The 27622-nt window shown below is 42.7% G+C and overlaps 1 protein-coding gene across 1 annotated transcript in view; it reads left to right on the top strand.

Moving 5' to 3' along the window:
* PIK3AP1 (phosphoinositide-3-kinase adaptor protein 1) overlaps positions 1-27622 on the top strand; it is a 127167-nt gene that overhangs the window by 12896 nt on the left and 86649 nt on the right. The window lies entirely within an intron of this gene.

Raw genomic sequence — 27622 nt, 5'->3', positions numbered from 1 at the left:
TAAAAAGGATTATTTTAATATTGTTTGGATGTGTCCAGTGATTCAATGCCTGGATAAATTGATCTCTTCTAGTATTTCACTTTTTACCAAAGACTCTGGTTCAGTATGCTATGAGCCTTTAGCTTCAAGTGTCTCGGAAGGAATGAACTAATTCACGGAGTGTTCCTATTCTGAGAGCAGGAACTTCTCATCAGAAAGAGATTATTTTAATGGGAGATTAAAATAAGCTGCTTAGTGGGGTATCTTTGCAGTTCAGAATCAATGGATATAGGGACAAATGGAATTATAGGAAAGAGGAAGAAGGAAGGCTTATAGCCCCAATATAACTTTCTTATCTGGTATTAGGCTTGTGAATTTGGGGATTCAGGATCTCTATTGGTGCTAGGATGGTTTGGGTTTGCTTTTTGGGTATTCCAGAGCCATGGCCCTTGGTTGGCCTTGACTCTGATGCCATATTCTTGATTTGTTTTGCTGGACAAGCTTTCTTAGCAAACCTGATACTCAGAGTCTGGCAGTGTAGAAAAAAGAACATTGACCAGGGTTAGGGACACTGTATCACCCCGGCTCTGCTGCTAACCAGATGCCTAATACTGAGCAAGTCATTTTGCCTCTTTGAGTTCCAGCTTCCCTTTCTGTACGTGGCAGATTTGGAATTGATGTAAGACACTTCCCGGGCTAAAAATCTGATTCACCTAGGCCAGAAAATCTTAAATATCTTTGAAGTATGACCTTCTTGCCCCTTTTCATACCTGCTTTGTCTCCTAGGAAGCTTAGGGTTAGAATGGTGTCTAAAAACAGTACTCTCCCTAAACTACATTTCTGGGATAATTGTGTTCTTAGGTACATTTCCTATAACTTGTGATAACCCATCTTTTAAAAATACCCCTCTTGCATAATGAGGTTTTCCTAAGGCACCTCAAAATAAAAGCAAAAGTTAATATTTTCTTATATGTTACTACGCCAGTTGCCCAGTCCCATGAGAAATAAATACATGAAACTTGTTTCTTTGACTTTCTGTGTTTAAAAAAAAATCCCAATAAGAAATTGCCTGGGCATTTTCTTAGTGGCTCAAGCATGTAATCCCAGCACTTTGAGGGGCTGGAGCAGAAGGATTTTTGTGGAGCTTAGAAGTTTGAGACCAGCCTGGACAACATGGCAAAACCCCATCTCTACAAAAAAATACAAAAATTAGCTGGGCATGGTGGTAGTCCTAGCAACTTGGGAGGCTGAGGTGGGAGGATCACCTGAGCCTGGGAGGTTGAGGCTGCAGTGAGCTGTGATTGAGCCACTGCACTCCAGCCTGGGGATCAACAGAGTGACACCCTTTCTCAAAAAAAAAAAAAAAAAAAAAGAGAGAAGTGCAATGGATAATTGATAATGGGGATGAACTAATAGTAGAGACAATAATTGTGGAGTTATTGATTGTAGGGCTATTAAAACCTATAGGGAGACAAATTTTAGGAAAAACTTTCTAATTATTAGAGCTGTGTGAAGGTGGAATGGGTTGCCTTCGAAGGTGGTAAGCACCACATTTCCAGGAGTAAGGGAGCAGATACTGCAGATGTGCTGTAAAGGGATTTAGCTTTGGGACCGGGGTTGGGCCATGTGACCTTTACAGCCTTTTGATCATAACGTTCCCTTATAAGAAGTTCCCCTTTTCACCAGGGACACATTTCTCTTCTGAATTCAGTTTTCCTCCTTCACCTGGTATACCTGAGGTTTTTGACTCCCAACTGAAGAAATACTGGTCATGTTGCTACTCAGACCCCAGCAGTAAATAGCAGGAAAAATACCTCAATTTATAATTTATGTAACCCTTTAAAATGATAAAAGTCCCAGAATATTTACATGTCTATATGTATATTTTTCTTAACTTTGAGATACCTTTTGATAAAAAGGACTATTTAATGAGATATTCACTAAGACCATTTAAAATTTAGGCTAAATTTTAGACCATTTAAAGTAAAGCTTAAAGATTAAAGAGAGTGGAGTGGGTAATAGAGTAGAGGCAGTTATTTTATTCTTGAAACTTAGATTACAGGTAGTCAATTATACTTTCTTTTGCTGCTATGCTAGCTAAACAATGCTTCTCAAATTTTAATGTGCACAGAAGGACCTGGGGATCTTGTAAATATGCATACACTGACTCCTTGGGTGGGGCCAAGATTCTGCATTTCTCTCTATTTTTTTTCTTTTTGAGATAGAGTCTCGCTCTGTCACCCAGGCTGGAATGCAGTGGCGCAATCTCAGCTCACTGCCACCTCTGCCTCCCTGGATTCAAGCAATTCTCCTGCCTCAGCCTCCTGAGTAGATGGGATTACAGTCATGCGCCACCATGCCTGGCTGATTTTTGTATTTTTAGTAGCGATGGGGTTTCACCATGTTGGCCAGGCTGGTCTTGAACTCCTGACCTCAAGTGATCTGCCTGCCTCAGCCTCACAAAGTGTTGGGATTACAGGCGTGAGCCACTGCGCCCAGCCAGATTCTGCATTTCTAACAAGCTCACAGGTGATGTTGATGCTGCTGGTCCAGGTACCACTGAGTACCAACAAGGGGTCTAAGCCACCTTTCTTTTGTCAGGTCAATGGTCAGGTACCTCTGTCACATGGGAAGTATTTTCTCAAATCTCCACTTCTCTGGAAATGGAGGCACCATCACATCAGGGCAACTCCTGGACACCCATCCATTAGGTATAAAATTAGGCCAGTGTTTGGTGCTTAAGCCATCAGACTTCAGGGTGGAGCTCCTGCATTCTCTTCCTTTGCCCCTGCTCTGTGCATTCACTCTGGCAGTTTTCAGTCTCTCAGGTTTCTAGTTGTTGGGATGGGGTGCTCCTGGGATCACAACCTTTACTCTTTCTTCATTTAATAAACCCCTTGATCAAAATTACTACTGAAATATGTTTTGGAGGTTTTATTTCCCACCCCACTCTCCAAATTTGTCAGCCACCTTAAAATTAAGCAGATGTTTTAATTAGAGTCTTCAGTGTGTTGGATCAGCCAGTTTATTTCCCAAGTTCTTCATCTGTAAAATGATGGGGTTGGATCAGATGATTTGGAAGGTTTCTTCCAGCCTCCAGCGCTGTAATATACATTGTAAGTTTTCTAAGAAGATGGCAAATTACCGAGAACCTTTTTAACTGATTCAGTTTAGTTCCAAAATGTCTGCATAGAAGACTGGACTGTTGATCTGAATTTTTTGGACTAGCTGGAGGATTATTTTAAAATAAGGAAGTGAGAAAACCCCAGGTACAGCACAGAAATTATTTCCTCTTTTTACTGGAGCTGTATTCTTTGCTTCAAATCTCAATGGAATATAAAAATAGATTGTGTTAGACTGTGTGGGAAAGGACTCTGTGGGTGATATTCAGTGTTTTTGCAAAAGTTCTCATTCGTGTGATGTGTGTGTGTGTGTGTGTGTGTGTGTGTTGAGGGTGCAGGGAAGCATTAAGCTGAATTCTCCCAATATTATTTATTAATAGTATTACAATGGAGATCTTGTCTGCTTCTTTATATGCATTATTTTCTCTTTGCCTCGCCCCTCCCTCTCCATTCCCATTGTGTTTCAGAAGCTCTCATGATACCCACAAGTGTCATATATTTTGCCTTTGATTTCCATGGGAAAAATTTAGAGGAATATATCTATATGTCTACATCTGTCCTTCCTTTGTTGATATTAATGTTCTAGTCTGAATATTAAACTACAGTTTAAAAGAAAAAATAAGGGCTGGGTGCAGTGTCTCACAACTGTAATTCTAACACTTTGGGAGACTGAGGGGAACAGATTGCTTGAGGCCAGGAGTTCAAGACCAGCCTGGGCAATGTGGCGGAAACCCTATCTCTACAAAAAATACAAAAATTAGCTGGATGTGGTGACCTGTGCCTGTGATCCCAGCTACCGGAGAGGCTGAGGTGGGAGGATTGCTTGAGCCCAGGAGGTTGAGGCTGCTGTGAGCTGTGATTGTGGCACTCCACTCCAGCCTGGGAGACAGAGCGAGACCCTGTCTCAAAGAAAAAGAAAAATAAAGGAATATTTAAAACTGCTTTCAGCTAATCAAATGGATTCCAAAATGTTTTCCTAAATTAACTAATTAATTAATTAATTAATTAATTATTTCTAGTTTTATTGAGGTATAATTGACAAATAAAAACTGTGTATATATTCAAAAAATTGTATATATTCAAGGTATACAAAGTGATTTTTTATACATATACTTCGTGAAATGATTATCACAATCAAATTAATTAACACATACATCAGCACACATAGTTACCATTGTGTGTGTGTGTGTGTGTGTGTGTGTGTGTGTGTGTGTGGTGAGAACACTTAAAGTCTAGTCTTAGCAAATTTCAAGTAAAAAATGTGGTATTATTAACTATAATCACCATGCTGGACATTAGATTCTCAGAGTTTATTCTTTTTTTTTTGACACGGAGTCTTGCTCTGTTGCCCAGGCTGGAGTGCAGTGGCGCGATCTCGGCTCACTGCAAGCTCTGCCTTCCAGGTTCATGCCATTCTCCTGCCTCAGCCTCCTGAGTAGCCAGGACTACAGGCGCCCACCACCACACCCAGCTAAGTTTTTGTATTTTTTTTAGTAGAAGATGGGGTTTCACCTTGTTAGCCAGGATAGTCTCAATCTCCTGACCTCATAATCTGCCCACCTCGGCCTCCCAAAGTGCTGGGATTACAGGCATGAGCCACCGTGCCCGGCCTTTTTTTTTTTTTTTTTGAGACGGAGTCTTGCTCTGTCCTCAGGCTGGAGTGCAGTGGTGTGATCTTGGCTAACTGCAACCTCCACCTCCTGGGTTCAAGCGATTCTTCTGCCTCAGCCTCCTGAGTAGCTGGGACTACAGGCACGTGCCAACATGCCCAGCTAATTTTTGTATTTTTAGTAGAGATGGGGTTTCACCATGTTGGTCAGAATGGTCTCAATCTCTTGACCTCATGATCCTCCTGCCTTGGCCTCCCAAAGTGCTTGGATTACAGGCATGAGCCACTGCACCTGGCCTGAGTTTATTAATCTTAAAACTGAAAGTTTAACTCTTTGACCAGCATCTCCTCAGTCCCCCTCTTTGCCCCGTCCCTGGTAAACACTGTCGTATTCTCTGCTTCTGTGAGTTCGACTTTTTTGGATCCCACATATAAGTGAGATCATACTGTATTTGCCTTCCTGTGTCTGGGTTATTTCACTTTGCGTAATGTCCTCCAGGTTCATCCACATGGTCACAAATGGCAAGATTCTCTTCTTTCTTATAGCTGAAAATATTCCGTTGTGTAACTTTTCTTAAATTTAAAAAGAAACTTTTTTCCTGAAATTTTCCCCTTTTATAAATAATATTGCAATAAATCTTCATACAGCTTCATGCCTAAATCTTTGTGAATCTCTGTTAATTTCCTCTGGATCATACTGCTATAGAGCCCCCAGAGACAGGGTTGCAAGCCTGCTCTCAGCATCTCCCCACTCTCCCCCATGCAGCCTGAATCTACCGCCTTCCTTACTGCTGTTTATTTTATTTTCTTCCCTTTATGCTTGGTTCAGTCTGTTGTTTACATTTGCAGTTTCTCTTGCAAAGTTAGTTGTATGGAGAACTTGTACCCTCCTCCCCTCAGGGAAAGAGTTCATAAGAAGATGAATGCTTTTTATGACAGTTACCCTGTGTAATGCATCAGGTGTTTTACATGTATTTATTCCTGCCACAACCCCGAGTGCACAGATGGTTTCAGCACCATTTTACAGATGAGAAAACTAAGGTTCAGAGAGGTTAAATGACTGGGGTAAGCACTGGAACTCACTGTGGAACACAGGGCCTTTGGGCCTAGAAAGCTTACACTTTGCCTTGCTTCTCCCCTAAGTCTTCCCTCACCACCCTCCTCTTCCACACTGGGACAAAGAATGAAGAAAGCTCAAGGAAGAGAAAGGATCAGAGACAATGAAGCTTCCCCGAGTGCTCCAGGCCACAAATTCCCGAGTCAGGCTGAGCATTGGCAATTTTGGCTGAGCATTGGCAATTTCCCCGCACTATGTTTAGAATGTGGGTACCTGGGCCCCACCCTAGGCCTACTGAAGAGGAATCTCTAGAGGTTTGTCCTGGGAATAAGAATTTCAAAAAGCCTTCAGGTGGGTTCTGCTGTGCAGCCCAGCTTTGAGCTTTGCTCCATGCCTGGTGTCTTGTCCTTTGGGTTTTGGGTCACAGGAGCCTGTGATAGCTCAGGCCCTGTGGTCTGTTACAGGCTATTATGGACAGTTATGGGCAGGTCATGACACAGTAGTCCCAAGGGGCTCAGAGCTTGGCCTTGGCACGTCACAGGCAGCAGCCCTGAGAGAAGAGAAGGGAGTCAGACCCTCTAAGCAAAGGGGAAGTTGCTGTGCTCTTTTCGGTGGGGTAGCCTCGTAGATGGTAAGTCAAGGGCGACTTCTGGGGCTTATGGGGCACCTTGCAGGACTGAGGGGAAAGTCTAGGCTTGGATCTCTTGAAAGCAACGATTGTGGTGCTGCTGTCCTGCTGCCTTGTGGCCGTGGGCTGTTGGATTTGCTCTTTCTCTGCTGTGGGTTAAGCTACTCTGCAATCGCCTCCTCCAGGATCCTCCTTATATATCCCCTGCTGAAGGATGCTTTCTTTTTCTCTTCCTTTTTGAAATGATCTTTTTGATTTGGGGAAGAAGATACCCAGCTGGGATGGTGAATTCCTTCCAATGTCACTAAAAAGCTACAGCCTGTCCAAGAGTCACCTGGGGTTTCCCCTGCCTGATACCCTAACTGCCTTGCAGAATCAGGGGCTGTTCACACTCTTAACTGTGGGTCACTGCCTGCTGGCTGCTCCTGGAATAGTTAATGAGGACTAATGCCTACAATAGATTTTGTGCCCATGGAAATTTTCCCCTGAGCCTTCAGAGTCGCCCAGGATTACAGTTTTCCTGCAAAGCCAAGAGCTCCTGCTGGGGTGGTAAACTCAGCCTCTCTTGCTGCTTCGGCAGCCACCCAGAGATGGCCTTCTCCTGTTGCGTTACACTTTCGTAGTCCCTCAAAGAAGTATCTGCGAGTCCCTATGTCAATTGTGTTTGGTAAGCCGTGGGGAAAAGGCAGTCATGAATGCTGAAATTTCCGCTTGTGTGAGAATTTCAAGTTTGCACCTGTCTCTGTCTGAATTTTCTAATGTAGACTGGAATGGAAACATCAGATGTAGGAATTTTATCGGTCAATTTCTTACCCTGTTGTTTCAGTATTTTTTGCATCTCACTTCTCCTGGAACTATTACTAGAAGAGAATAGTAGAATTCAGGAGGGACCTGACATCTGTGTTACCCTTTCAAAACTTTTTTATCAACATTATTTCATTTGGCCTGTGCAGTTTCCCTATAAGGCAGATGTTAATGTTATTTCCATTTTAAAGATGACAAAAACAAGGCCCAGGCAGGTTCAGTGACTTGCCCAAAGTCACTCACATGCTTTTCCATTAGGGCTAGGATCTGGGTGAGGGCCTCCTGTCTTGTAGTCTAAGGCCTGGTTATTGCCTTATGTAGATATCAGAGCCAGCTGTTCATCTGATGGTTATTTATTGAGCATCTATTATATTCTCAAGGCCCTGTGTTGGGTGCTGAGTTAGAGCAGGAAAGACACAGTCACTGCTATGATGGCATCTACATTCAAAACCAGCACTATCCAAAAACGTATAATGTGGGCCATATGTGAAATTTAAAATTTTTTAGCAGTTGCAGTAATTTTAAAAAAGTAAAATTAATTTTAATGATATTATATAATATATCTAAAATATTCTCTTATCAATATATAAGCAATATAACAATTATTGAGATATTTTACATCTTTCTTTCATATTTGAAATTTAGTGTGTGTTTTATAGACAACAGAGATTTCAAATGTTCAGTAGCCATATGTAGCCAGTGACTACCATATTGGACAGTGAAGCTAAAAAGAATGTCTACTTTTCAGAGAATAGGAGCCATATATCAGTTAGTATTTTAATTTAAAAAAAATTTTTTTTGAGACAGAGTTTTGCCCTTGTTTCCCAGGCTGGAGTGCAGTGGTACTATCTTGGCTCACTGCAACCTCCACCTCCTGGGTTCAAGCAATTCTCCTGCCTCGGCCTCCCAAGTAGCTGGGATTACAGGCATGCGCCACCACACCTGGCTAATTTTGTGTTTTTTTTTAGTAGAGATGGGATTTCTCCATGTTGGCCAGGCTGGTCTCGAACTCCCAACCTCAGGTGATCCACCCACCTCGGCCTCCCAAAGTGCTAGGATTATAGGTGTAAGCCACCACGCCCAGCCTAGTATTTTAATATTTTAAGTGTTAAAAGTACACCTCTTCTTGTTTCTTCATTCATTCATTTATTCAGTCATTCCAAAGGTATTGAATGAGCATCTGCCAGGTGCTTATTTTATTTATTTATTCATTTATTCATTTATTTATTTTGAGATGGAGTCTTGCTCCATCACCCAGGCTGGAGTGCAGTGGCATGATCTCTGCTTACCACAACCTCCGCCTCGGTTCTAGCAATTCTGTTGCCTCGACCTCCCTATTAGCTGGAATCACAGGCGTGCACTACTGTGCCCAGCTTATTTTATTTTATTTTTTTGTATTTTTAGAAGAGATGGGGTTTTACCATGTTAGCCAGGCTGGTCTCAAACTCCTGACCTCAGGTGATCCACCCGCCTCGGCCTCCCAAAGTGCTGGAATTACAGGCGTGAGCCACAGCGTCCGGCCTATTTTTTTCTTTCTTTCCCTCACTACTGACCTCTTCTTTCTTCTTTCTTGTTTTTCCTTCCCACTCCTCCCTTCTTTGTTCCCTTCTATATTTTGTCACCTGTTTAGCTGTGTTCCCAGGCTCCAGAAATACAGTGTTAGTTGAGACAAAATTGGCTTTGATTAACAATAGAGTTTCTGTCCTCGAAATGACAGCTTACCATCAGAACTAATGAAACAGAGCTCCTGGCAGCCTTTGTGAAGACAAAATCAAACCCGGCTGCTTGTCTGCCCTTCAAAAAATAATGTCTGGGCTTAGGCCCAATTAAATAGATTATTGTTGCATCTATGCAATGGAATACCACCCAGACCTCAGAAAGAACCAGGAAGTTCTCTTTGTGTTGCTATGGAAAGTCTGCCAGGATTTATAAAAAGAAAAAAACTAAGATAAAGAAGAGTGCATATGGTATAATGTGATTTAGGTATATTTAAAAAGAAATATATCTATGTTGGCATATGCATTACTTTTTTTCCTGAAAGATACACAAAAAACTGCTGATAGTGGTGACCTTTGGGTAGATGGAGGACATTTTGAACCTCTTGTTTTAGACATTTCTCCAGTATTTTAATTTTTCTATGTTCATGTGTTACTTTTTGTTGTTTGTTTGAGACTGGGTGTTGCTCTGTTGCCCAGGCTAGAGTGCAGTGGCACCATCACAGCTCACTGAAGCCTCAACCTCCCAGGCTCAAGCGATCCTCTCATCTCAGCCTCTTGAATAGCTGGGACCACAGGTGTGCACCACCATGCCTGGCTAATTAAAAAAAAAATTATTTTGTAGAGATAGGTTCTCACTAGGTTGCCCAGGCTAGTCTCGAATTCCTGGGCTGAAGCAATCCTCTCCTTGTCCTCCCAAAATGTTGGGATTACAGGCATGAGTCACCACACCCAGCCTGTTTTACTTTTAGTTAGGAATTTTGAAGAGAAAAATAGAATCTAGGGGAAGATGCTGGGCTTGCACTCAGATAATCCAAGTAGGGTGCGCTTCAAGTTGAGTTCGCGTGTACAAACTTGGTGGATGTTTTCCTCAGCTTCATTTGGGTGACCTGATAAGGGGAAGCAACATGGTATTGGTTTGTGTTATTGCTGTAATGACTGCACCATCACTCACTCGGGGTGGGCTAATGCCTATAAAGAGAGAACAGCAGCTTATCACTGAGTCATATTTTGACTCTTGTCAAATTTAGGCTGATGTCTTCTTAGGTTACTGCACTCTTTATGACAATTAGTAAGAGAATAAGAGTGTGTATTTCCAGATTACAGAAACTGGTTGAGCCACCTGAGGCAATTCACTTGGCCACTCTGGATCTATTTTTGCTCTCTTTAAAATGCTTATGTGGAAAACATGTTGACATCTCAGACATTTATAGCCATGAAATTTCATAATTCCAACTATGTGTGATTTTACATACCTTGTATTTCATTGCTGGGTCTCTATCTAAAATTTTTCCAAATCCTATCAAGGTATAGTAGTATATTCATTTTAGCTAACAAATTATCCTTCTCAATAGAATTTTAAATGAAACTTTAAATACATTAATAATAACTTTCTGTTCATGGATATTAGCTCCAGTTGAGTCTTAGGAGTGTATCACGTTATACCATTATCTGTGTGGGTATGAAGGAATGTATGTATTTAACATTTTACATGTACTGTTTATTATGGTCTGCATGAAGATTTGTGCATGTGGGTTCATAGCTAGATAATGGGGGCAGAGGAAATGCGGGTCAATATGCATTACAGAATGGGTTTGTTCATTTCCCTGTTATTACAGGATGTTTTCACAGCTTTTCAGTTGGTTTCCACCAGGCATTCACATGACCCAGGGGAGGTCTGAGATGGCCCAGGAAAGAGGATGATTTAATGCCTTAAATGATTCTTGATCTGCCCATTGGAGAAGTTATTGAAACCACAATAGGCTTGTCATATGGTCTTCATTCTGGGCAGAAAAATTTCAATTTCAGCCAGTTTGGTAAAATTTAGACTTAAGTAGGACAGTTGGTTTTCTAAGACACATAAAAATGAACAAAATCAGTAACTGATCAAAATTGCCTGTTCTGTGGGGAAAAATTGGGAGACTTTTAAAATTTTCACTGTTTATATTTAGAAAAACAATACTGGTCTCTTACTGACAATGTTTTATGTATGGTAGATGCCTAGTAAATGGTGGTTGGATGGATGACGACTGGAGGAGTGAGTATATTCATGAGTTATTGTCCGTTTTCCTAACTCTTGGGACCATTTTGAATGTCCCAGTTGCAGAAAAGATGTCCTTCCCATGAGCATCCTATGTAGGGACTTGATGCCCTTTGGATTGTTAACCATTTCCATGGAGCAAATTTGTCTTCGGTAACATAGGGTGTTTTAAACAGAAAACTACTCTTCAAGTTCAAAACAAGAGCCTACACAGCACATGTGTTTTTCTGTGTCCATACTTAAAAATGTGCCAGATACAGCAACCTGTCCCGCAAAAGAATTGAGTATGCCAATCCAGGAGCTAGTCAACAATTGGAATTGTTAGTTCCTTGGGATATGCATAGGTCTGTCTCTGCAGAGATTAAATTGGCTGTGTCTTTTTTTTAAAGGAGAGCATAAAAGTGAGGCAATCTATAGAGTTTTGGAGGAAACCTTTAGAATTGGCTTAGTCATTTTGGGAATTCCTTGGTACTTTTTCTTCTGGGTTTATAACTTCTGAATATGTGCATCTTCTCCATCACCATTAAGAAGTCAGACCATCTTAGGTTCTTATTTAAGAAAATACTGGTTGAATGTGCCTATTTTGTCTACCAATTTGCCAGTTTCACAGACTACTGGTTTACTCTCCAACATCTGATAACACAGGAAATAGCGGGGGAGGCTGATGATGAAATGAAAATGCTCTACTTTTAAATTAGACTAAAATAAGTTTCTTTTTACAGCTAATGTTAGAGGCTATAGTTGTAGTTAAAGCTTGCAATAAGATAGGAAGGACTTTCATCATAACTAGCAGATAGAATAATATTAGCACTAGCTGTTGACTCGGCTTTTTGAGCATGTGAAATGTGGGAAAACATTTCTGTTGCAGGATCTGGCATTTAGTATTCTAAACAGAACCAACCTGTTAACTTGTTCTGAACCAGGGTTTTTCTTTTCTTTTCTTTCTTTTTTTTTTTTTAGTTTACATTCTTTTTTTTTTGTTATACTTTAAGTTCTAGGGTACATGTGCGTAACGTGCAGGTTTGTTACATATGTATACTTGTGCCATGTTGGTGTGCTGCACCCATCAACTCGTCAGCACCCATCAACTCGTCATTTACAGCAAGTATAACTCCCAATGCCATCCCTCCCCTCCCCCACTCCGCGTGATAGGCCCCGGTGTGTGATGTTCCCCTTCCCGAGTCCAAGTGATCTCATTGTTCAGTTCCCACCTATGAGTGAGAACATGCGGTGTTTGGTTTTCTGTTCTTGCGATAGTTTGCTGAGAATGATGGTTTCCAGCTGCATCCATGTCCCTACAAAGGACACAAACTCATCCTTTTTTATGGCTGCATAGTATTCCATGGTGTATATGTGCCACATTTTCTTAATCCAGTCTGTCACTGATGGATGTTTGGGTTGATTCCAAGTCTTTGCTATTGTGAATATTGCTGCAATAAACATACGTGTGCATGTGTCTTTATAGCAGCATGATTTATAATCCTTTGGGTATATACCCAGTAATGGGATGGCTGGGTCATATGGTACTTCTAGTTCTAGATCCTTGAGGAATCGCCATACTGTTTTCCATAATGGTTGAACTAGTTTACAATCCCACCAACAGTGTAAAAGTCATTTTCTAAACTTTTCTGAATATCCTTGCTCAAAGCCTTGGTTTGTTGCCAGAAAAGGTCTCTGACTGTGATCGCATTTTTGTGTTATAGATTTTTTTCCGGAAAAATGTAATGCTGAATTAACTGTATAGTTATTTGGCAGCCTAAATATTTATTTTTATTTTGTAGTCACTTTGAATTAGGAGTCCCTGTAGGTTATAGAAATCCTTTAAACAGTGTTTTGCCCTAGTCCTTCCCATGGTCCAGGGTATGCATGTGATTAAAACTTGCCCATATTCTGCAAAACAATCTAGCTTTAGAGTCTTTGATGGGGAAACAGAGACAAGAAGTCATTGAGTCAACAAGATGGAAATATGGAATATGAACATTAGAAAAGGGTCAAGTGCAGTACTTTGGGAGGCTTAGGCGGGAGGATTGCTTGAACCCAGGAGTTTGAGACCAGCCTGGGCAATATAGCAAGACCTCCATCTCTACAAAAATAAAATAAAATAATTATCTAGGTGTGGTGGCATGCACCTGTGGACCCAGCTACTTGAGGGGCTGAGGTGGGAGGATCACTGGAGCCCAGGAACCCAAGACTTCAGCAAGCTAGGACAGTGCCGCTGCACTCCAGCCTAGGCAACAGAGGGAGATCCTGTCTAAAAAAAAAGGGAAAAAAGGAAGGAAGGAAGGAAGGAAGGAAGGAGGGAGGGAGGAGAGAGAGAGAGAGAGACAGAAGGAAAGGAAAGGGAAGGGAAGGGAAGAGAAGGGAAGGGAACTTTGGGGTCATCTGGACTAATCCCTTTAGTTTAAAATGAACAAAATAGAACCCAGAGGGATTAGATGACTTGCCCAATATTACACAGTTAGTCGCATAGATGAGACTGTAAATTTATGTTTATATTCATCAAACATTTATTGAGTTTTTGGAGTGACTGCCATGGGTGCAGCACTGTGCAAGATCCAGGGGAGACTTGATGAAAAAGTCAGATGCACCCCCTGCCCTTGTGAAGTTTATGCGTCCTAGCTGGAGAGGGAAACTAAACAGCCAGTTACCCTATTAATTACTTAATGGCAGGAGTATCCAGAGGTATGAAGGATGCTCCCGTTGAATCAGAAAGCAGACCTGAGATATCATGGGGGCCTCTTTGATAGGTCCTTACAGCATCTTTTAAAGAAAAAAATGAGTGCCCTGAGCAAACATCTTGAAAAAGAGAAGAAAAGGCCCAGCTTGTAATTATAGCAAATGCTATATGCTTGGCTATTTAATGGTATCCTAGAGCCCAGGTTAACCATGGCTTTCAGGCAGGGCAGTCATTTTTTCAGAGTAGTAATTAGGACTACCTAAAATTTTAGAGTAGCTTTATTCAAGCACTCAATTTTAAAATTAGCATTTGGCTTCTTAAGTTTGTAGACAGCAGTGATGCTGATGTGCGTATATTAATATGTTCCCACAGTTTACAGATTTTACATTCTAAATGTGAGTCTATTGCAAATTAATAAAGATCAATATAAAATTCTGCACAGAGTCCAGCAGTTGCACAAGAACAGGATAAAGGGATATGTATTTTAAGAATAACGTATGTAAGATCTGGTGGCTTTAGTTGAAGACATGAGTCAACAGAGCAATGTTGCTTCCAAGAAAGTGTTACATGAAGGTTTATGAACAGAAGTATTGGCATCAGTGAAGAAACTCTTCCTCTACCCTGCATTTGTCAGCTTATCTGGAGAAGTATTCAACATTTCAGTGGCAGGCTGACCGAGGAGTGCACACGCAAATCATCCGTCCATCCATCCATCCATCCATCCATCCACTCATCTATCTTTCCAACTATTCATCTTTCCATCTATCCGTCCAATTATCCATCCATCCGTCCGTCCATCTGTCTGTCCGTCCGTCCATCCATCCATTCATTTATTCACTCATGTTGTTTATTGTCCCCTTAACAGAATGGAAGCCTCCCTCAGAAGAGCAGGGTGGGGTGGGAAGTTGGGGGGATTGCTCACTGCTGTGTTCCTGGGGCCTAGAGCAGTACTTGACATGGCAGGCCCTCAATAAATTGTTGAATGACTGAATAGAATGAATGTGAGAATTTCAAATTCTGTCAGATGAGAAATACTTGAAAGAAGTGAACTTGTTGTAAAGAAAAGAAGTTTTATTGGAGCCACAAGAACTATCATTAGAGTTTTGAAGGCCTATCACATGGAAGAGCAGAGGGCAGGGCCTTTTCTGTGTTTCTACAGTGGACAGGGCAAGGAGCAATGGATGAAAGCTGCAACAATGGCAGGAGTGGCAACAAGGCAGGTTTAGGAAGCCCTCATAATCTAATGACAACTGATCCTGGGAAAAGCTCACTCAAGGTGGATACAATCAAGCTTGGGTCAAAATTTCATAGTAAATACAAAAATAAATTTTTGATTTGGACTTTTATTTTGAAAAACAAAACTAAACATTAAGAAAATAAATTTATTTATTATATTAACACAGTTTTGATATAATTTCAGCTGTAGGCTAATTCTGCAGTCAAATGCTTTACCGCTGCACTATACCCTTTTTACAGGCTAATTCTAAAACCCCACAAGGACTAAATCAATTGTTGTTAGGTTTTGTACAGGAGGGGTTGAGTACATTTTTATGACATAATTTTTTGCTAAAACAATATAACATTTCTTTTTTTTTTTTTCCTGAGACGGAATCTTGCTCTGTCAGAGTCAGCTGGAGTGCAGTGGCATGATCTCGGCTCACTACAACCTCTGACTCCCTGATTCAAGGGATTCTGCTTCCTCAGCCTCCCAAGTAGCTGGGATTACAGACATGCACCACCACACCCAGCTAATTTTTGTATTTTCAGTAGAGATGGGGTTTCACCATGTTGGCCAGGATGGTCTCTGTCTCCTGACCTTGTGATCCGCCTGCCTTGGCCTCCCAAGGCGCTGGGATTACAGGCGTGAGCCACTGTGCCCAGACACAACATAACATTTCTTAGTTCACATTTGGCTTTTTAAAACAGCGGTATTGAAATATGATTCACAACACATTTGACTTTTACAATTTTCTTAAGGCCTCCTCTTAACCACCATGTAATCTTATTCGATTTTGATTATTAGAAAGCATCTCTATCTGTTTTCTTCTGTCCAGTAGGTAACCTCTCCAACTGTCAGCAGCTTTACTTGTGATACTTTTCCAACATCACTTTCATCAACTTCAAAAAATTTCTCTTTTGCAAAATCTAGAATTACCCTGTAAAACCAAATCACGTTGCATTCATAGTTTATTGTGGAGAAATCATAAATCTGGGAGAGACTAAGAAACAAAAATATGACTTGTTGGATGAAAATATGCATCAAGATTAAGCAAGCAGAGATGTTTAAGTAGGAACTGATTTCATTAATGAGCATTTTTTTGTTAGTAAATAATTTTATGTTATAAAACATTTACCTTCCCAATGTTACCATAACTATGGGAACTTGAAATAGGAATACTCAGAAAATGATAAGAGTTAGGAGCCACTAACATGAGTTAAGTGTCCTAAGCTTCACTTCACCAAGCAAAGAATGAAAGGAATGAATATCCTGGCACATCTATAATTCATTCTATTTGGTAGACCAGTTGGGAAATTCTGCCATCAGTGATGGAATCCTGAGTTAAAACAATCTTGATGAGCTGGAACACTGGCCCCAGTCCAACGTGTAACATTTGACTAAGTTAAGTGTTGAATTATTGCAATTAGGTCCCAAGCCTTGCCCACCACCTCCCCGCTCCAAGAAAAAAATAAAAATAAAACCCAACTCTACAGTCATAGCATGGCAAAGGGAAAAGCTTGGCTTCCACAGTTCACATGAAAAAGAGCTCAAGTTCTGAGGTGACCACATGCTCAGTATGAATCAGCGAGGGGCACAATTGCTCTAAGACGCATCTTGAGTTTCCCTTGGGAACAGTGACCATACGGTAAGATATAACATCCTTTCTTGTATTATACACAAACTCCATTTACGCATCTGCAGTAGCTGTATGCGGGAGGTGGCGAGAGTAGGGAGTTAGTTTGAGGGTTTGCGGGAGGTACAGACAAGCCACAGCTATCTCCATGTGAGGCCTGCTTTGAAAGGTTAATGTATTGCTTTGCGCTTGTTTGCTTGGAAGGAGGGGACTCCGATCTGGGAAAAAGAGGAATTAAGCAAGCTATGGGCAGGGAAGGGGTGCAGTTAGTCCTCAGAGATACCTGGAGCCAAGGACTTGAACTCCATGGGGTTACCTCTCCACTTCTCATTTCTGTGTCTCCGAATATTGGCATCATTCTCTCTGATGAGTCATCTCCAAGAAGAATTACAGCCCCTAGGAGCCTCCATACCTCACATCTTCCAACTCCACGCCTAAGGAGGAACCAGTATTTATTCTCTCTGGCCCCAAATTTAAAAATCTCAGGGTAGGATCTAATTGGTCAGGTGCCTTACTCTAGGCTGATTAACTGTGGCCAGGAGTTTAGAGGACTATGATTGGTCCACTCTGGTAGCCTGGAGTGTGGGCTTTCTAAAAACTTGGCAGCTGCCATTCACACCACTTGGTGAATGTGGAGGGGTCAAGATTTTCCCAAAAGGAGTTTGCTGTTCTTATCAAGCAATGCGAAGATGAGCGATCTGGAAACGTACCTGGGCCTGAGGAGTAGAGGAAAGAACTGGGAGTGTATGCACTTTTGGGCTGGGCACAATCCCAGCACCTATAATCCCAGCACTTTGGGAGCCAAGGTGAGTCGTTTGAGCCCAGGAGTCTAAGACTAGCCAGGAAAACATAGTCAGATCCCATCTCTACAAAAAAATAAAAAATTAGCTGGGCATGGTGGTGCACACCTATAGTCCCAGCTACTCAGGATGCTGAGGTGGGAGGATTACTTGAGCCCAGGAGGTCAAGGCTACAGTGAACTGTGATTGCACCACTGCACTTCTCTCCAGCCTGGGTGACAGAGCGAGACTTGGGGTGGGGTGGAACTGAGGCACAGAGGCTCAGCATTGTCAAATGACCTGCCCAAGGATACTCAACTGGTTAAAATCAAAAGTCCCAGGCCTCCAACACCGAACTCAAGAGTTTCATCCTCTATCCTTTGCTGTCTTCCTAAAGAAGAAAACATGTTTGAAGGTGATAATTACCTTCAAACATGTGAAGGACTCTTATGCGGAAGTAAGAACAGTGTTGTCTGAAGATGCCCTGGAGGGCAGATTAGGATTCCTGGACAGTAGTAACAGAAAACAGAATTCTACTAAATTTAAGGGAGAACATTGACACCGGAATGGCCGTGTCGGGCAGGGCTGGAGGCTGGAGCCTGGGCAGGGGGCTGCTGCATTCTTTCAGGGGAGAGGTGCTGTAGGCCTGAGCTGACCAGGGCCAGTGGGAAAGGAGAAGGAGGAACACTTTGGAGGGGTAAAAAGCAGACAGGACCAGCAGGACATGGTGCATGATTGTGGGGTAGAGGGAGGACGGAGAACTCAGTGGATGAGTTCAGTTGCGCTATGGGACTGGCATGTACATAGAATCTGCAAAATAAGAAAGGGCTTTCAATGGGGTGGACAGTTGAAACTTCATGGAGAGGATGGCACTGAAAGAAAGGGTTGGATTTTAAGGGGCATTGGTAAGGATGAAAGGGAAAGACATCCCAGGACGAGGGAACTCCATGGGCAAGGCACAGGGAGAGGAAAGCACAGGATGCGTTTGCATTTGGGCTGAGAAGTGGCCTGAGTGGGATAGTGGGGAAAAATAATTATGAAGGTCATGTTGAGTCAGTGAAAGAAGAACCTTCAACATCAGGATGTGGTAAGAGCCTTACCCATCTTATCTCAGGGAGCCTTCTGTTGCCTGGGACAGCAATATGACCAAAATGGCATTTGGGGAAACTATGGAAATGGCCCAGCTAAAGGGCTGTCCCTCGTTCTTGAGTCAGTTGGATGTAGAGATAAGTACATCTAGATCCTACCTGTGTGAAAGATTGCGGGGGCGGGGTGGGGTAATGCGTATGTTAATTAGCCAGATCTAGCCACTTTACAATGCATGCATATTTTCTCTTTCTTTCTTTCTTTCTTTTTTCTTTTTCTTTTTTTTGAGACAGAGTCTTGCTCTATCACCCAGGCTGGAGTGCAGTGGCACGATCTCAGTTCACTGCACTCTCTGCCTCCTGGATTCAAGTGATTCTCCCGCCTCAGCCTCCTAAGTAGCTGGGACTACAGGCAAGTGCCACAACACCAGCTGATGTTTTTATGTGTAGTAGAGATGGGGTTTCACCATGTTGGCCAGGCTGGTCTCCAACTCCTGACCTCAAGTGATCCACCCACCTCGGGCTACCAAACTGCTGGGATTATAGGCGTGAGCCACCACGCCCAGCCTAATGTGTGCATATTTTTAAACATCATGGTGTACCTGATAAATATATGTAATTTTTATGTTTTAATTAGAAAATTAATTTTAGAGAGAAATGAAAGCCATGTTATAAACAGATTTTCTGAGGAATGTATCATAGTACATTTCCATGGGCTCGTATTTTATTGAGATAGTATCAAGTGCTGAGTTCCTGTGACATCTTATCCTTGCCCTTTGATTCTTATCACCAACCCCTTTACTGTCACTGTTTATGAACTATAGAGGGCTCAGGTGGTGTGTTTTTGCAAGGCCTCATCTTCATCCTGGGTGGGGAATGACGTTGGCTGGGAGGAGCAAAAGGCCCTGAAGTGCCTGTCGAATCAACAGTGAAAATGCCATGAGGTGCGCAAGGGCGGGTGGGTGAGTTGTTTGTCCCTAAATCTGCAATACCCCTCCGGCACATAAACATAATGTTGAAGAAGAAGAGTGCGCTTACTCTGCCAAGGCCTCTTCAAGGGAAATTTCCTATCCCCCACCCCTTCCTGCCTCCCCATCAGATTTGTTCCAAACCAGCTCTGTGAATAAGTCACCCTAACTAGCTTCCCAACCGTTGCCTACCCAGATGCCACTCCGGGTTCAGGCCTTAGGATACAGCAGGGACAGGGCTGATGGCAGAGAGGGATGGGCAGGCTCCATGTGCGTGTCATGAGGAGGAAGGATGAGCGGTGGTGAGTTCCATAGAGCCGGAAGGGAAGGAAGGGTGGGTCTAGTGTTTACATGCTTCCCTGAGTTGTGGAGGAAGTTAGTGCACAAGGTCTTTAATGCATGCATGAGGGTGGTTAGGACCTCAACGAATGGTGGCCTCCGAATTAGAAAGCAAGAGATATGTGTACGAGATTTAGGCGGGAAATTCAATGGGAAAAATAGAGAAAGCGGGACAAGAAGATAAGATTTTGAGCGTGGTGACTGGAAGAATGATGCCCCTGAGAGAAATGATAGTCTACAGGGGCAGCTAATTTTGGAGGAGGGTTGGGCATTCACTCTCAGGAGTGCTGATCTGGTAATGGTGACATAACCGAAAGTCACTGCAGAGTGGACATTTGGAAGTGTGAGATTGGCACTCATGGGGTGGGCCTGGACAAATGGATGTGTCCCTTAATTCACTATTTATCAAACACCCACCATGGACCAGGCTCTGTGCTAGGGATGCAAAATCAAAGAAGGCTCCAATTCATCCTTGAAAGGAGGAGATCTTCATCAGAGTCATCTAATAGAGATCAAGAGATCAGTTTCTAACCCACAGAGGGAAAGAGGAGTGTTCAAGGCAGTGGCTTTCAAAGGCAAGGCCTGGGCACACCCACCTCCGTCCATCCTGCCCTTCACAGGGCAGAGCAGGCCCATGTGGGATCCATGTTGAAATTTTACATATTTTTGCTGCAAATGTTACTGAACCAAGTTGGTTTGGGTTTGCATTCTAAATGTTGAGTGGAAGAGGTATGATGCACAGCTGCACATGCAGTCTGCAGGAACCTGACAGTTCTGTCTCTGGTATTTAATAGAGGATGGTTGGGGCATAAAGTAGTCCTAGTCAAGCAGCCGCACAATGCTGAGGGCTGACTGGGTGAATATCACGAAAGCTACGGGTGCTCTTGTGGATACTGTGAAATGCTGTTATGTCCTGAAGAGCCTGGGGGAAAATCTGTATCTTTTTTGTCTCTCTCCTTTATCCCACCGCCCAAGCCCATCCAACTCAAATTCTGTTACCCGTGGTTTCTGTTTGCTCTGGACTCCTGTGGAGTTCATTTGTGGGACACCCACGGGTAACACTTATTTATTGAATCATCTCTTGAATTCCAGTTTGGTTCCCGAGCTAGAGTGTGTAAGTCCGATAGGAGCAGTTCCCACATATTATTATTCTGTGGGATTTTCCTTGTGCTTAGCACAGTGTGGGCTCTCAGAGATCTTAGTAAATGCTGTTTAGTTGGTTGGCTGTTGGGTTGAAGTCTTGGAGCACAGATATTTTAGTTAGTTCTCCGCTGAAGCAGCTTTGGAACAGAGTGATTAAATTACTCTCTTGTTAGGGTGACAGTCATTATCTGACACAAATATGCATTGACTGCCTACATCCTGAATTGTGAAGGAAAAAAATGCTTTCAGAACACTCATGATCTAAATAAAGCGTCAAATGCAGTTTCATATTTGCTTCAGGTGCTTCTGCTGCCCTCCCATTAATATGTATTTATTAAACACCCACTCCATGAATTTAGTGCGGAGTTGGTGCTATATGGGACGTGGCAGAGGGATTACAGATTCTGTAGCAAAGACAGGCCCTGCTGTCCAGGGTCTCAGGAGCTCAGCTAGTGCGTGGGCATTAGTCTGTTGGTGGCTAGTTTCAGCATCTGGGACTTACTACTCAGCAGGGATGGGCACACATGTCATCCCTGCAGACGCCTCCATGCTCTGCCCTGTGTTGTCAGAATTAACTCTTTAGTTCCCTACTGCTGCATCGGATCAGGACTTGAGGACATGGACCCTGAATGTGAAGGAACTCAGTTGGTCAAACCTGCAAGTCTAAGATTCAGACCAGGGCAGGCCAGAACTCTAATACTGGCTGTAGTCATAGGCTTCATTTCAGTTATGGGTAAAATGCAGTGAAAATGCCCACCTCGCAGGGCTGTGGGAGATGTAACTGAGATGGTGAATGGAGATACATCTCCCCTCTTTCCTTGTCACCACCTTCCTCACTCAGGGCTCCTGTCTGCTATTTCATTAGCATTGGCTACCAGCCCAGCTATGGCTCCAGGGGCTGTGGGCAGTTGAAGATGGTGTGCGTCGTTTCTTGCCCAGCCACAGCCTGGCTACCTCTGCTCCTCCCAGCTTTGTGGACCTGAACAATGAAGTCCCAGGATGGGGGAGATTTGGAGGTACTCTCTCTTTGCCTATTTCACACCAGCGGTGGGTTTGTGACCACTGGAATGACCACTCCCAAACCATGCAAGAATCATTTTAGATTTGACACTGGTTATCTAAGGAACTCTAAAAAAGAAAATCACAACATAAATAACTCACAAGTGAATTTTGTGGCTTTCGTAGACATATTTATTTATATTTTTCAAAAGCAGTAAGTTTACAGAAGATACCCAAAACATTCTTTGCTTCCTTCCACCACAAAAGCCACACATCTGCATCATTGCTAGGAGGCTGTGTTGGGGAGATTGTGATCTTCCTACTGATCTTTTTTTTTTGAGGCAGAGTCTCACTCTGTCACCCAGGCTGGAGTGCAGTGGCCCAATCTCAGCTCACTGCAAGCTCCGCCTCCTGGGCTCACGCCATTCTCCTGCCTCCGCCTCCTGAGTAGCTGGGACTACAGGTGCCCACCACCACACCAGGCTAATTTTTTGTATTTTTAGTAGAGACGGGGTTTTACTGTGTTAGCCAGGATGGTCTCAATCTCCTGACCTCGTGATCCACCCGCCTCTGCCTCCCAAAGTGCTGTTATTACAGGCGTGAGCCACCGTGCCCAGCCATGATCTTCCTACTGATCTTTAAAAAAAGCAAACACAAACGAAAAACCAAGAATCGGGTGTTGGTTGCAATGCATGTATTGGTTCAACTCTTACAAAAGGATTTTATCCTTATCTTCAGCTTGTCTTGTTAATTGGCAACATGGTGTATCTATCAGAGAGTGCCGCCTCAACTGCTCTGATCTTTAATTTCTGTGATCTTATTTAGCTTTTCCATTGTTGATGAGTTCTTGGTGAAGTTTTTTTAAAATTTCAATATGGAATATGTTTGGTTGGCTCTTATCTTTTCCAACGATTTGGAAGGTGCCCATTCTGTCTTAAGTTCTGCCAATTGCACCTCAAAGTTTTTCTTAAGATTGCCAGCACAGGTTCATTGGTCTTTGAATGCACTGGGATGTTCTTTCTGATTATTTCTGCAAACTCTCTCCAATAACTCAGTGGCACAGGTCTGCCTGTCCCCTGGCAGTGTGGTCCAGGCTGCCTTGTACAGTGGAACACATTGTACAGCACAGCCTGTCTGCTCCCAGATCAGACTTTGTTGGTGAATCAAGGCATCTTGTCTCACTGAGCTGGGCCTTGGTCTCAGCACAAGCCTCGCTCAGGGGATGGCCATCCACTGCCGTTCCACTAGATTTGGCACCCAGGAGGAAACCAGCATCCCATCCCTGGGCTAGCGTTTTTCTTGTATATATTATCCCACTTAATATGCAAGTCTTCTCACTTCTGGGCATGTAAGATACTTTGGCAACTATTTGGAAATAACCCCCTCCTTGCTCACATTGCCTAACTAGCTATGCCAATAGTCTTTAATAAAAAAGAATGGCTGAGAAGCTTTAGGAATGACTTCTCTTTGCTCTACACAATGCCTAACTGTTAAGAGCATTTAGGGGAGTTTTCTTTGTCATTTGGGGTGGAATTCAGCCCTGTCTCCTAAGTGGCAGAGTGGCACTGGAACTTAGGGCGTTTTCAGAAATCTCAAAATAAATGCCCTGTGGTGAGACCTACCAGGTCTTTAATAATAAAAGTGGTAGATTGTTAGCCATCAGTCTAATTCAAGTGTCCAGACTGGAGTTATTAAAATGAGTAGCACAACCATGTGACCAGCATTACTTCCTATATATAGACACAATCTTGAATGTTTATTCAGAGGAAATGGGTTACAATTTCCCTGACATTTGGGCATAAAACATCTGCCATCCTATGAATTAGAAAAGTAATGAGGTCTTGGATGATGTGTCACTTATCTTTATTAAATGCAGCTCTCAGCACGTGGTAGCATCTAGTGCTCAATAAATGGTTGATGAATGAATTAAATGAATGGACTATCACTACATCACAGTTTGGCTGTAAATATATAGGATTAAATGATTTGGCTTGTGGAAAATGACTTGATTTTATTATCTCAACTTTCAATACAACTGAATTGCCCAGTTTCTGGGATTGTAAGTAGCAAGGGAATGAGATGTATAGGAGTGATGAGATGCGTGGGTGTTCATTAATTTGTTAGTGGGATTAGTGTCATAAGTAGATTTTTTTTTGTCAGTACATTTTCTGAAAGGTGTTTTTTCTTACCTTTTTCTAAATCTGAAATACATTTCCAACATCTCTGAATATTCAAAGCCTCTCTTACAGCATTGTACTCATAGAATGAGAAACATTTAGACTTCTTGGATGAGGATTCATCTGTTTTATCTGTGGCGTACTCTCCTTACAGTTGCCTATTCTCACATAGTCTTAGCCAGTTCAGCAACTGAATAATTCCTCTTGGATGATGAGGTGAATTCCAGAAATTTTGGGGGATTCGTCAATTACACAGTGAACATTCCAGCCTTGTTATGTTTCGTTTTAGACATGATGCAGACATCCTTTAGAAATTAACAGAATTGTGTGCCCTGGCTTGCAGTTGTTATCTCAGGGCACTTTTAAGTTCTGGTTTTGACAGTTTTCACAGAAGCGTTGTTCAATTCTAAACACTGGACCAAATCCTGGAGACTTGTGCAATGATGGCCACCATTAGGGGGAATAAGTGTGTGTTGCTAAGTGTCTAGAAACCACTTCAAATACCTGTTTTAAGAACCTTGCTACGGTCTGTTTAAATGTAGTTTTTTTCAAAATAGATTTTTAATGGTTATCTTCTGAATAGCTTGGATTTGCAATTGAAGAGGAAAGCAGCTCTTTTAAAAAAAAAGTAGATTACATCAGAGATGGAAAAGTTGTATCTAATTCTGTGTGATGGTTGCTATGGTGATGATTGAATGTAAATTTCAGTTTATGGAAAACCCTGTTAAGGTTTTGATTAGAGACCAGAGGTGGAGCTTGGGGTCAGTTGGTGAAGTGGCTAAAAAGCATTTATTAATGGGGCAAAAAGAAAAAAGAATGACGAGGTCACATGCAGCTGGCTCCACACCCAGGTATCAGTCGGCACAGGCTTATCTTTTCATGGGGAGACGGTACAAATTAGAGCAGGGAAGGAAGAAAGGTGCTTCTCTTTTCCCTTGATTTCTTCCTTGAGGAAACGGAAGAAGGGACAGCTTCCTTGGAGAGAAGGCAGCTCTTGCAAAGGTGACCTCCCATGTGCCAGTGTCATTGGTTTGAAGCAGGCATTTGGCACGTGGGAAAGGAGCTGCAAGCATCAGATGCAGGAGCTGGACTCAGCCATCTTGATACCCTCCAGTCACGATTCCCATCCTTTGAGTACCTGCTCTTCCCAGCAAGAAGGAAAGAAAAAAAAAAAATCAGCAGAGGAGTTGTAACATCGAGTTACCCTAAAGCTTCAATCGTTAGAATTGTAAATCGACCTAGAGAGCAGGCTTTGCCTCTTAAGTTAAGCCATTTAATCTAAGAAGGGACACTTAAGGATCAGGAGTAACTGATTTATGAACAGGTGTTTGTTTATCGAAATCTTACTCTGTAGTGCTAGCTACTTCATTCTCTAGTATTTGTGTGTAGTTGCTCTAATAGTGCACCCCCCTTGTTTCTCTCTCTCTTTCTCTCTCTCTCTCTCTATATATTTATGTGTGCATATTTTTTAAAGACCATAAGAGTGAGAAAGTATACCAATGACTTTTCATTAACCACATCTATAGAAACCTGGATCCTTAAGTCCCTGAACAAAATGTGGTCATCACTGCCCTCCTGGGTAATTGCATACAGGCATATTCTCTCTGTGATACCGGCACTCAGCATAATTTTGAGTGGCCGGGCGCGGTGGCTCAAGCCTATAACCCCAGCACTTTGGGAGGCCGAGACGGGTAGATCACGAGGTCAGGAGATCGAGACCATCCTAGCTAACACGGTGAAACCCCGTCTCTACTAAAAAATACGAAAAAAAAGAACTAGCCGGGCGAGGTGGTGGGCGCCTGTAGTCCCAGCTCAGCTACTCGGGAGGCTGACGCAGGAGAATGGCGTAAACCCGGGAGGCGGAGCTTGCAGTGAGCCGAGATCTCGCCACTGCACTCCAGCCTGGGCGACAGAGCAAGACTCCGTATCAAAAAAAAAAAAAAAAAAAAAATCAGTAGTATGATGTGGCCACTAAAAGCTCCCATAATATTAAGCTACCTTAATAAGAGAATAGCTCCTTTGTCCTAGAATAATTTCAATATGTTCTACCAAGAAGGGTGTTCCATTCTGGGTGCCACCTTTTTAGGAGGAATATGTCCAGAGGAGAACAACCAAGAAGCCTGGAATCATTTATGCACCATTTTTTGGAAAGGACTGAGGCTGTGTTCCGAGCTGCTGGGTAAGGGAGATCTCTATTTGAGGTGGAGGTTGCTAGGAGGCAGGAAGGGTGGACATGATATTGGGAGTCCCATCACTCTTTCCACCCTGGGCGATTACAAAGTCGGGGATTGCATGGCACTCCCCTGGGGACGGTGACTGTTCACGTGAACTAAATTGGAGCAGTTAGAATGAAGGGAAGAGTTTCTGTTTCATGCTAGTGGGACTATTTTTCTCTTTTCCTTTGGACCTTGTTGTGAAGTGAGCCTGTGGCTGCCACAACCGTCTTGCCACCAGCTTGAGAATGAAGTTTGTGCTGAAGATGATAAAATAGAGAAATGGGAAGAACCTGGGACCTTGGTGCTGCGGCTGAACACTTACCAACCCCAAACCTGCCTGAATGCTGAACTTTGGATTCCGGGAGATAAATGTCTTTAATGTTTCAGGCATTTTGCGTTGGGAACTATCTTAACAGCTTCTGCAAGGTTGGACTAAAGATAAGGATGAGCTTTCACAGATATTAGTAATTTGTTTTTTTGTGGTTGGTTTTTTTTTTTTTTTTTGAGACGGAGTCTCGCTCTGTCGACCAGGCTGGAGTGCAGTGGCGAGATCTCGACTCACTGCAACTTCCGCCTCCCAGGTTCAAGAGATTCTCCTGCCTCAGCCTCCTGAGTAGCTGGGATTAAAGGCACCCACCACCACACCTGGCTAATTTTTGTATTTTTAGTAGAGGCGGGGTTTCACCTGTCGGCCAGGCTCGTCTCAAACTCCTGATCTTAAATGATCCACACACCTCGGCCTCCCAAAGTTCTGGCATTACAGACAGGAACCACTGCATCCAGCCCAGATATTAATAATTCAAAATGCACCTCAGTGGAGTAGACTGAAGAAGGGGGCTCTTGTCACTGTAATATTCAAGTAGAGGTTGGCAATGATTTAAAAAATATCCTTGAGTATAATTTGCACTAAATGATTCTTCAGGTTCTTTTAAACTCTGGTCATCTAAGATTCAAAAATAATTCTTACTAAAGTGTGACTGTCTGTGAAGCTGAACCTTCCCCAGAGAATTTGCATCATCCTCAGTGTGTTAACTCAAATGAAGCTTTTATTAGTTGAATGTGGAGGTGGGGGAGGTTTTTGTGTATGGGAACCTTCCAGGTGCTCCTTGCCTACTTGGTGTTAGTGGGCCACTCTCCTCTTCCCCCTACAGGGGTCTGTGTCTCTACTTTTGGAAGGTTGCTGAACCTGAACAAAGAGGAAATAAACTGTATTGTGACTGCAGGGTTGGCAAAACACGACATACAAAGGACTACAGTATCATGAGAAGGAAAAGTGAAAAAGAGGAAGGTGTTGAGGTGGTGGGCACAGAGGCTGAGAGGAGTGGCGGAGAGGTGGCTCATAGGTTGCAAGATCACAGGGAAGGAATTTTCTACCTGTTTTAACCATGCTCCATTTTGACTCACACCCTCCTTCTATAGTGCATATTATTAA

The sequence above is a fragment of the Theropithecus gelada genome, chromosome 9, assembly GCF_003255815.1.
Source record: "Theropithecus gelada isolate Dixy chromosome 9, Tgel_1.0, whole genome shotgun sequence".
NCBI classification, from domain to species: domain Eukaryota; kingdom Metazoa; phylum Chordata; class Mammalia; order Primates; family Cercopithecidae; genus Theropithecus; species Theropithecus gelada.
The sequence above is the reverse complement of the archived record's forward strand: the minus strand, read 5'-3'. Positions and strand labels throughout refer to the sequence as shown.